The 12,249-nt window shown below is 38.8% G+C and overlaps 1 protein-coding gene and 1 long non-coding RNA gene across 6 annotated transcripts in view; one reads left to right on the top strand and one right to left on the bottom strand.

Annotated features, from left to right (window-relative positions):
* Positions 1 to 12,249, bottom strand: part of Rbp6 (RNA-binding protein 6) — a 598,266-nt gene that overhangs the window by 522,512 nt on the left and 63,505 nt on the right. The gene's annotated exons all lie outside the window — the stretch shown is intronic.
* LOC139825178 (uncharacterized) lies at positions 1,274 to 1,981 on the top strand. Its single transcript, XR_011735492.1, has 2 exons — positions 1,274 to 1,531; positions 1,799 to 1,981. It is a non-coding gene; the product is annotated as an uncharacterized lncRNA (long non-coding RNA).

Here is a 12,249-nt window from a genome sequence, read left to right as displayed (position 1 = left end):
TGATTACTATTTCTGCTATCATTTAAGTTGTTCGTGCTTAATGAAATCATTTTTAATAAGCAATGCCGTGCTATAAAGTGAAAATTAAATACCATTTTCATTCTTTGTTCATAACGTTCAAGCATTAGGTCGTTGCATAAGCAGTAATAAACGGGCGTGTCATCATCATACCAAATAAATGTTACCCGTAACACAAAACTCACGCGAGGTAACGTTATTAAATTCCATTTTAGTTTAACGAAATATACGGGTATACCGCTCTTAACCCGGCGACAAGCCATTGCCGGGAAATATGAAAAAAAAGTGCGATTACTATCAAGGGTATCGAATTCATCCGGAATACGATCAATGACGAATCGAATACAAAAATGAATAAAAAAAAGGATTAATCGAGCTGTGGAAGCAAAAAATTACAAACGAGTTCGGATTAAAGCCATCCCGGGATTTTCGCACGCGAGAGTATCGAACCGCGAATGTCGAGAAATCATCCCAACGGCCAATGCAAACAGCGCAAATTCAAACGCACAAAACCGAGGGTGAGCTACGGCGAACAATAGCGTCAGCCTTGGTCCGATAATTAAATTGACGCGAGCTTTTGCACACGTGGCAAGTGACAAAATCGCTCGTTAATTCACACATGCCGGCACAACCGTCCGAATCACTCGCAATTCTAAGCGCGATCGAAAGTATGCCAATTACATTACATGCAATTTCGTCAATCGGTTCTACTAGATACTAGAAGATCCAATCAGTCTGTCTTCCTTATTGACATTTTGATCGTTATTACCTCGCTATATTGTTCGCCTGATTATACTAACGCATTATAATGTAACGCTAAATATGTTCCACGAAGATCTAGGATATAGGACAAAAATTGTTAACTCATCGACTGACTAATAAATGAGAGAGAAGTCGCAGAACGAAAGTTCAAGGACCGAAAAGGCGGGTTTACGCGCGTTACAACTTATGAAGAGTTACGAAAGCCTACGAAAGCCATGACCCCAACGCGAATCGGCACGAATTACATCGCGCGAAGTAAAATCCGGCCAACACAATAGTCGCGTTCACGCGTTAATAGAATCGTAATCTTTCGCTCCCGCGCCGCGCCGCGGCGAGAGCGACGGACTTGTGTTAATTCATTGCCGCGCTACACGTACATGCATACCCGGAAGACTCGAATTAATCTCAATTTCAAGCATCGCCCGAGGGAGATGGGTCGCGCGGACGGAATGGAGAGAACGCGCGACGTCGTTCCGCAGCAGAATCGCGATATTCGCCGTTTCGTCTCTCTCGTTTTCCCGCGCAAACATTACGATCGTGCCAATCTGGAAATCACCCGTGATCATACGCCAAGATACGCCGGACCGATTTAACCACCCAGGATAATGGAAACATTTCCTTGCGCAACGAACGCGCGGGAGTGACGTGTTACATTTGCCGCAGATGATTAAAGACAGGAATGAGGCTAGAAAATTGCACGCCTCGGCGATAATAACAGCTACGTCATACTGGCGATGTAATGGTGGTGATGGTATCGGTTTTCTGACAAAGCCCCCGATTTCTCTTAGTTCGGCTAATGCTAGCTGAAGCTAAATAAATTAATTTTCTAGATCACTGTTATGAAGTTATATAACAAACGAGCAAAATGATAGATTTATTACAAGATTAGCCCATTTAGGGCCTGATAGTTACTAATGTATAATGCATGAGCCCATCATTCTTTCTCACAACTTCCGGTGTTTGTATAGCTCAAATAAAATACAATTTTTCTCTAAAACATTTGATATATTCACTTCAGAAACCAATATCAAGTCAACCACTAACTGCGCGAGACTGACAGAAAATAAATCCTGGATAAGTAGTATATGGTTTCATATTCAATATATGGTACGCATTCATCACAAATCATAATAACTGATGACATGTGGACAAGATGTGCACGCGATATATCCTGTGCAATAAACCAAACTAAGAAAAATCTGTAAGTAGTTCACAATTAAAAGTTTCAATAATTAAAACTTTAAATATGCAAGTAGAAATTAACATTTTAATTAAACAAAACGAAATTTTTTGTTTAATTCTGAAAGAAGCTCACTTTAATTAAATTTTAACTTGGAAGTTCTTGGTAGTTACTCATGCAATTGTGTGAAACAAGATCGTATTTAATTAATAAAATATTCCAAGAACTATACTTTCACATTTCAGAAAAAGATAGTTAAATATTCGATTCATGCGGCACGAGACAAATCGAATCGGTCTAGTTAATCCCGCAGATTAAAACCGCGGAATGGTGCCGCGCACGCACGATACCGATATTCTGCATTTCGCTACGTGTCAACCGCGTCGCCGGTCGAATGGTCAGTGAATGTCGCATTTGTGGCATTTTAATTGCTAATTTAATTAAATGCACCGCTGGACCCAAACATCGCCGCGGAGGGCAATTAAGACGCTATCAGCAAGGTGTTATTAATTAATGTATCGTGACCACACCTCGATGTTCAATAATCGGCTTCGTGTTACGTTTCTTCGAGAACGCCACATGCAAGTACAATTGCGAATCCATAAACGAAAAAAGAACGGTGTAAGATTTTTTTTTCTAAATTGGTGCTTTATATTTACGAAATTTTTAATATTTGTTTTATTATTATATTAAATAATTAGCTCTTTCAATCTTCCTTTAACTTCTCTCTTCAATTTTTATTTCTTCAATTTATATATTAGATATCTCAATTGCTCTTTTTAAATTTTATAATGTAGAAATTCGTAAACTTTAAAGGTTATAGATTCTCAATTTTAGATTCTCAATTTTCTTATTTCTTTCTTTTGAATCCCTGGATCATTGCTCTTTAAAAACTTCCCGTTTCTACAATATCCTTTCATTGTCAAGTCTTTTATTATATACGCTATTTAAACAACACATTCTAATTTAAACGAATATTTAAACGATAACTTAAACGAGAATCCTTCCTAATTAAACTCATCATTGTCTAATTCTTTGCAGACATTCGCCAATCCCGATGCCAATGACTTTCGTAAGAAGAAGATCCAAAGGACTCGAGAAGATAGCCTCCCCCTCGCTCACCTACGACGATCGTGCACAAAGAAAAAGACGAAGAAGAAGAGGCGGATAGGAAGTGCTCAAGGTTAATCGTATCGTGGCGACGGAAAGCCATCGCTGTGGTGGAAAGTCGAAAAGGGATGGACGCTAAAAGGGGGGCGAGGCCATTTATTCGATTCACGGTAGAACGAATACGGACTCGTGTCTAGACGCACAAACGGCCCCCGTCTCATCTTTCTTTCTCTCTCATTCTCTCTCTCTATATCCGTCTTCTCCGCGTCTACGCAGGATCGTCTCGATCCTCCCGATCGCGGATGCGCCGCGAGGCCGCCCCGTTTGCCGCTGGACTGAACGTCTAGGATGTGCCCGGACGTAGAAGCGTGTTCCGGATCATCGGGCCCGCGCGCTTCCGCCTCGTCAAGGCTCAATCGACATTGGGTCTGGTCGGGAATTATTGTCCGACCTTCCCGAGGGTCGCTATCGTCACGCTCGACCTGAGTCCCTACCCAAAATTATTCGACTACGAGTCCCTTTATCTTTCCTACTACGCAGGCAGGACTTATCCTGCCTGCAAGGGCTTACCCTCGTATGGAGTTGAGATCGTTTTTTCGCAAACAATGTCTTTTTCTTGAAAGATAATTAAGATATCGAAAAGAAAGAGATTCTTTAGAATTGTGGGGAATATAATGGACAAAATAGGTCGTTAAATTCACACAGTTGAGTCAATAGCTATCGAGTCAGTAGCCGATCAATTGCAATTTTAGCTACATTACGTACCTCTATTCGCAGGAATTAAAAATATAAATTTAATTGCAAAATTTTCATGACTAAATAAGATTATTTTCCAAAAGATCATGTTGTTAGTATTTTCTCTATTAATTCATAATTTGTTAAACAATTCTTTTTATACCATGTATGTATGTATTCCTTTGTTTTCGCAAAAGGATAGACGAGGAGCACTATGTTTGCAAAGTCGACCTGCAGCGCTGCGCGCGCAAAAGCCGACCGCGACGTAAACGTCACGATGTCTAATTTACAGCTATTTTTGCTCGGCCGTCAGCAACCAAGCGACCAAGCAACCAACCCGCTGAGAAGAAGAGCCGATGCGGTGGTACCCCACTTTCAAGAGGATCGTAAATAAGACGGACCGCGATTCGTAACCGCGCGCGGTTTCCCGTGCGCCGATATACGGCCGAGATAGGCGCAAAGCGAGTTCTGCCTCTCCGCTCCGAGAAAACCTTCCCACAGACTGTCGAAGAACTGCCGAAGAGTCTTCTTCCGAATAATAATAAAACAAATTTGTAACATAACTATCAATGATTAGATGGCTCAGAGCAAGGAAAACGAACCGTATAAAGAATTCTGTGTTTAATGATGGAAATTTATAATTTAAAGATAAAAATACAATAAATTTCCAGTAATAAAATTAATAGTTGTCATTTTGTAATAAATTTACGTGTAACGTTATTGATATATCTGCCACTTTTCAGTAATTTTAACTATCTGTGTTAATCTTATTATCAAAATATGTTATCTTATTTCTCTTGGTTATATCAGTTACCTAATAATTTCCATTTTCATCTTATATTATTTTTCAAAAGAAATAATTAAAAAGAGAGAGGACTCAACCTCGTTTGAAACAACTTTACAATAACTATGTAAAATATTTATTATATATAATAATAACTCTATGTAAAGTAAAAGATATACATGGAAGTTAAAACAAATGAATATGCCTCATGCTCTCATCGCGTTCCCAGAGCGGTTCTGATGGGTAACGTTGCCGCTAAAGGATCCGCTATTAATGGCATGGGCTCGAGGCACGAGCCGACATCCATCGAGCGGACTTCTCTAGCAAAGACGAAACTGGTGGACGAAGCACGAAGAGGGGACATAGGCAACACTAGACGAATGGATGAGGTAGAGCAAGAGAAGCAGGAGGAGGAGGAGGAGGAGGAGGTAGAGGAGGGCAGCCATCGCCGACTGGGAAAAAGCTGGCGTAGCTCTACTTTGACGAAAGGCATTTTGTTGTCGGAGTCACTCCTCCCGCCTGACGGACAGAAAAGCGAGCGAGCACGATGCAATTACCGGGCACGACGCGAGTCGTCACTCGTGCTGGATCGTCACGACGAGGCTTCGCGGCTCTCGAAAGGGATGAGCAGAAAGCCCCGATCAGCGCTCGTTGACATGCCTCTCTCAAAACTTAGACACGATGTAGAAGCGCGGGCGCATACACACGCACGCACACACGGGAAAAAAACTCGTTTGCACTACTTCTATTATCCAATGTCCTTCTGCATTGAAATCGATCCAATTCTTATTGATCGATCGCTTTTCATAAGCAACTAACAGAAAAACAAGCTGGATTGTTTAATAAATTATCAAATGTTAAAAATAATTACAGCGTCAATATTTTCATATTTGGAAAAGGATAAAGAACTAAATTTGAAATTAACCAACTAAATGTAACTCTGCGTCGCAGTATTATTATAATTAATAAATTATTTATTTGAAAGAATAAGTGATATACGCATGTATCACTTATTCAGAGAGTTATTTCGAATCTAAATTCTGTAATATCATATTAGATACTATAATCAGTATAGCAAATTGATATATTTACTACAATGTTCCTCTTCTAAACAAATTAAGCGGTTTTTATAGCAGCATGAAATAATAAAAAATTCTATTTATGCGCCAATGACGTCCAGAGAATGTAATATATGTTAATAGTCGTATGTACATTTGCATTAAATGTCATATACGCGTGAATTCTTTAGGTTTATCAACTATGGACATGACTACACGTCGGCATTCGAGAAAATGTGGTCGGAGTGATGATGCACCCCGCAATTTAACTTCCACGCAGCTAAAATAGCAGGGCGCTCTTATACCATACCTCCGTTCTTTGCTTCTCTGACCTGTTCGCGAGCCGTTTCGACCGCTGGCTCGAGTTTAATCTCTTCGTGCAATTACTGGAATAACGCGGTGGGAATAATAGATTCGACTTGGATTTCGCGGAGTGCGCGAGGCTCGCGTCGGGAAATCGGATAGTTTGGCTTTTAACGTAATATTGTGTTTCAGAAGTCTGACACGCCGAAGATATTGTACGGAGCGTACCGCGAATAATTATAACGACTGGTAACGCGTAGAGTGGAAAATGCAGAAGGTTTCGCGATAAAATATACGACGGGCTTTACGTCTTGCCTGGAGGTGATTGGAACACCGACACCGTTGAAAGTTAAACCGGGCTAGGTTTACAACCTTACAGAGAGCTCACTAACGTGATCATTCGTAGAAATGTGTTCGATAACAATCACGAATATTCTAACTTACATACTGACGAATGGAGAAGAAAGCAAACACCGATGTTTATAAAAATTATAATCCGCGTAATAACCACTCTGTAGACATGAGGTAAAACGTGTGAAAAATGGTAATCAACTCCGTTACATAGAATCACAATTTATGTTTGTGCGCCGCCTCAGTGCCTGATATCGTGCTGACGTTATTGGGAATTTATGATCGGCTTTTTCACAATATGATATCAAAGATCCAAACTTTCTATTTATAAGATTAGAAGAGACGTAATGAAATACAAGAATAAGATATAAAATATCGTACACCGGAAGTTCGAGTAATGAATATACCTACTATATTTTATTGAGACAACAAAAAGCGTCTACATCTTTATGTCTCTTCAAATTCTTGCTTTGCATTCTTTTATTACAACAATGAGCAACGAATAACGACTTAACAGTTTTCCAAATAATTTCAATTTACAGTGTTTCAAATTTCGAATACATAATCGCCATAAATAAGATATATCATAGAGCCTTGTTAATGAACGATAAGATAATGGTTACAAAATGACTATCAAAAATCGCGTGTTCGACTGATATGGCATAGTAAATTAGACCATACAGACTGGCGTTATATATCAAGGTCTATCAGATAACATGCATACACCAATCCGGCAATTCCATGATTAATAACGAGCAAAATGCAAAAGATCATAAATAAATGAATAATATATCAAATACAATTTCTAATATAACTAATCTGCCTACTGTGTTTTAGTACTTTGATTATCTTATTGTTCCTTGTATAGGTATAACGAAATGACAGAATATATCTAATGCAGAGTATGGTTGCTCCAATTTCATATCCAACTGCCTATTTAGTTTGGTAACTCCTCAGCCTATCATGCGCGATATTAATAAAACATCTTTCCGTCCCTTTGCCCTTATCCCTTACGATTTACTCCGTTTTGACCTCCGCGACCCTCCGGGGCGCACGCGCCGCAGCACATTGTACGCTCTTCCTCGAGATTTATCGACTGTCATCGTCGCGTAAGCATAATCAATCATTTACATTGTAATCGGACGGCACCGCGATCGGACACCGAGGCGCCCGGCCCGGCCGATCCCGACGTCGGCGTATAACTCACGAACCGCCAAGTCGTTTCAATCTACAGCGCCGCAACGACAATGGAAATGTGTCGTACTCCAAAGTGCTGCCATTTATCCTCTATCCGGCAAACGCTATTCGCGCGCGGCGGAACTCGCCGGCGCGAGACAGACGAGATTACGGAGGCGGATTCTGGCGGATTGGTGCGTTACGGCGCTACGCGTTACATCGCGTTGCATACACGTTGCATCATACGCTTCGAACGAATGGGGAGATGCCCGACAAACGGCTGTCGAGGACGCTTATTCTAACTCGAATAATACGTACGTCTCTTGCGCAACTTCATCGAAACGGGAAGTGAGCGTAAGAAGATGAAAATAAGATGAGGCAGAACGAAAAGAGAGTAACGAGTACTCGAGCAAAAAGAAAACAAAAGAAGTACTGACAATGAAACTGCGGTAAACGATTAAGCGGAATAAACAGATAGAGATAAGCGACGTTAAATAAAACTATAGATACAAATCTGTATATAAAAATAACAATAGCTAGTTTCAATCAACTGCTTTAAACCTATTCATCTACCATTAGCATCTATCTTAAGTGTAGAGATAAATTTTTAATATATACATATACATATATAAAAAAAGAGGAGCTTGTATATACTCGAAATTAAGCATGGCAATCTTGGTCTTTTCGCGAAGGCAATGTACAGAGGAAATAAAACTGCAGAAACGAGCAACTCAACTCGGTCGAGACCTTACGATGATCCCGATGTGATAACCTACCAGCATGTCTTTCTTGACAAGCAAGTCCCAGAAACCATTGTTGACCATTTTGTTCTTGTACGTGACGAAATCTATACTCGTATCAACGTTGAAATGTTATCTGTGAGGCCGAATGTGCTCGCATAGTTACGCGATATCGTAATGCGCTTATCATTTCGATAACAGCGTTTATTTTTGTCAGTTAATAAACTTACATTTTCTATTCGAATTTAAGGAACGAAGATAGATATTATTATCCCACAATCGCAAGAAAACCGATATCGCGTCTGATAGAAGTGCTATTTCGGACCAATTTTCATTTATAAAGTTTAACATTAAATTAATGAAACAATCCATAACTAAAATCCACAGTAGACGTCAAAATGAGAAGGAGAACAGTTATCTTAATCCGAAGGTATCGATTTTGTTTTCAAATCAGTACTTTTTAAAAATTAAAAAAATGTTTAAATTAAATTCGGCAAATACAAACGAACAAGATTTAGTTTTTCAGTTTTAAGTGATGGTCTCTACAAATTTCCTCCTTTAATTAAATCTTTCATACTAAATTTATAACACACAAATGTTGCATTGATATGCTTGCTATCCTAAAAATGAGGAGTTTTTACTCAACGCAATTGATTTGTCTTCAAATAGGTCTTCAAAGGCGCCATTATTAGAAGACGTAATAAAGCATGATAAAAGGAATATCAAAAATCGTAATATAAATTTGCTTATATTACACTTGTACGTCTCGTATTAATCTCTAATAGAATAATCTATCACGTGAAAAAAATACGAACGGTCGGATTTCCGCGTCTTTGATTCAGTGAGAAAGCTGCGCGTACTACGCTCTCCTCGTCCAGGGTTCATCACACTCTCTCGGTTACCCACGGCCAGTTTTCTCGCGTGCACTCGAACACCGTGTATTATCTGCGTCCTCGGTTGTATATACGTACATACGAGTGCCTAGACGGGCAAGGTCTCACGGCCGATGGATTAGGTACACCGTTTGCTCGCGCTCAGCCTCGGCTCGGCAAACATCCTCAGCATTCTTTGAACGCGAGAATCGTCTGTGTATACTGCACGGAACACGAACAGTTCGAGAGTATACTGGTGGAGGTGCGCGATATTGCAATTCTCTGTGGATGACACGTTATCTCATACATTTTTTGTTCTCCAAATTTTATTACTCACTGAATCTAAACGAGGAACAAATATAGATAAAAGAATACTATAATTTTATATGTTTAGATCTCTTTTTTCCTATATATGGTATTATAAATTATATGAGTAAATTATAAGTAGCCGGAAATATTGGAAAGAACGATTAAAAGAAACATTTATAAAGTATACTGCAAAAAAGTTTTAGTATCGCGCTTTAAGATTACTTATATTTCATAATCTTGGAAGGAAATACTATTTCTCCCCTTTTCATTTCACGATTATTGTATCAAGAAGCAAGCGTATTAAAGTTCTAAATAAATTTCCGTATTAATAAAAGTCGGGAAGCTTATTTTAATAAAGACGCGAGTCAAGATCACTTACTTACGAAGCATCCTCAGCTAAATTTACATCTCAGATAATCATAATCAGTCATCTTCTCTTTCAGGCATTTATCTATCTATTCATTCATTTGAAAAATAATATGGAAAATGCCATATTTAAATTTCAACTACAGAACGTATGGTCTTTCTCAGAAATCGCAGCAGCAGATGCAGAATAAACATTTATTCCAAATATATTTCAAGCCAACTGGCAGCTAGACCTAAACGCGGGAAAGTGGATTGGCGTGAACGAAAATCCCCGAAAATACTAAACTCTAACCGCGATTCCCTTGCGTAAACGCAAGAAGGAATGGTTATCGCGGATATTCTGTGTGTTCCGCGCGGAAACATTTTACACCGCGCGAACGTGCACCGGTTAAATAAATCGGCGTCGGGGTGTTGCGTGCCCCGAGGTCAGGACCGGTCTCGTCGACGAGATAGGAAATCGATAGAGGGTTAACGGCTATACTTTCGTCACTTCCGAGTACGAAGCCCTTCGCCTTCTCGTCTATAGTTAATAAACTGGCGAGAGCGACGAGGAGACGCGCGAGTGCCGCAGTCAAAGGATGCTTTTGATCCGCTTATTGGTCAGGCAGACTGGGAAAGCAGTGAGAAAGAGAGAGACGGATAGAGAAAATAAAGAGCAAAATTATTTAAACATCATTATTCATTTCTACGAATAGCTTAAGGATAAACGTGCGTATATATACCTATATCTTATAAAAATATAATTGTATAAGATACGTAACATTAGACTGTAATCTTTTTTAAAAATCAAAATTATTGTGTGTACGATTTACGTCGAATATATTCATTACACGCGGATGTCGAAATATTAATTACAAAAGCGCAAAGTCAGATTATCTCGTAATCACGCGAAACTAAATGTATTGAAATAAATGGTTTAATAAATTAAATAGTATATATTCCAATATTAAACCCGTAAGAGCATAAATATACTCCAATAGCTCAAGAATGCATTTTCAGAAAAAAAAAGGTTACAACGAGAAGGAGACAGAAGGGAGGAGTTAAACGTGTTACTATTCAGTCAGAGCTCGAGTTCTGACGTGTTAAACTTTCATAACTTCTCGAAGAGCGGTGTCTCCCAGTATGCGGCATTCATTATGAAAACCTCTTGATGAAACTATGTCCTGGTAACAGTCCGACGGTCCATATATATCCGGAATCTGCAGCTGTTGGGTATTCCGTTAGCGCGTGCGATATAAATTATGATTCTCGATCCTCTAAGACCGATACTAAAGTTCTAACTTTGCCTCGCAAAATTCCAAGCTTGAAAAACTATTAAACTAATACTTCAATCTTATTCTTTTTAAACAGAATAACAATTAAGTAATTTAAATCGACTGACTGGCAATATATAACGTCTTTTCGATGTAAACATTAAAAAAACTGTGAGCCAACTCGCTTTGTCGGATTCACACAGCACTTTTTCGGATTAATCATCGAGACATTATTAATTTCGATCAACGCTTTTGGTCAGATGATGTAATTTCTAAATTAAATAGTTTTTTCGCAATAAAATTTAAAACTATTTAATTTAAAAATTACATCATCTGACCAAAAGCGTTGGTCGAAATTAATAATGTCTCGATGATTAATCCGAAAAAGTGCTGTGTGAATCCGACAAAGCGAGTTGGCTCACAGTTTTTTCAATGTTCACATCGAAAAGACGTTATATATTGCCAGTCAGTCGATTTAAATTACTTAATTCTTATTCTTTTCATCTCGAATTTAAGTAAACAATTCTTAATTCTTAGAATTAAATATGATAATTATAATTCATGTTGAATTTTTATTAAAAACAAATCGAAAGTTAGTATCATTTAAGGAATAAAATTTTGTATTTAAAAATCTCTTCGTGATTATCTATATTTTAATAATAATATGTATTTATATAATATATTAAACATATATGTCCAAACATCTCGGAATAGATAATAAATGCACCATACCTTATAATTAAATATAGTTTAAACATCCGAAATATATATTGTATGGTGTAAATTGGACAATTGTACAAAACTGTTCGCACGTAACAAGGACTGCGATATAGAGATGGAAAGGAATCGCTGATGGGACAAGCAAACGACGAAAGCTGTCGTTGCAATTGACTCTCCGAAAGAACCGAAACAAACTCGTCGTGAATGCAAGATGGATAATTGGGGCAATGACAACTGGATCGCCTATATAGCGGCGCCGTTCGAATCGATTTAATCGCCAGGCACCGCCCGCAGGGCGTGTCGGTAAGCACCGTCGGACATCGTTATTAAGCGCATATAAATTAGCATATAAATTGTCCCTCGTGCCCGAAGCTCCGCGACGGCGACTCTGTCATATAGCGGGTCTCTTCGCTGCGGCAAGTGGCACTGTGATGTCGTGATGTCTAACTGCGATTATACGGATAAACTATCGTAACTTTTCGTTGTGCTCAAGACATGTGATAGAATAAAAA

Source organism: Temnothorax longispinosus, chromosome 2 (genome assembly GCF_030848805.1).
Source record: "Temnothorax longispinosus isolate EJ_2023e chromosome 2, Tlon_JGU_v1, whole genome shotgun sequence".
Lineage (NCBI taxonomy): Eukaryota > Metazoa > Arthropoda > Insecta > Hymenoptera > Formicidae > Temnothorax > Temnothorax longispinosus.
Note: the sequence above shows the minus strand (reverse complement) of the source record. Positions and strands in the feature narration are given on the sequence as shown.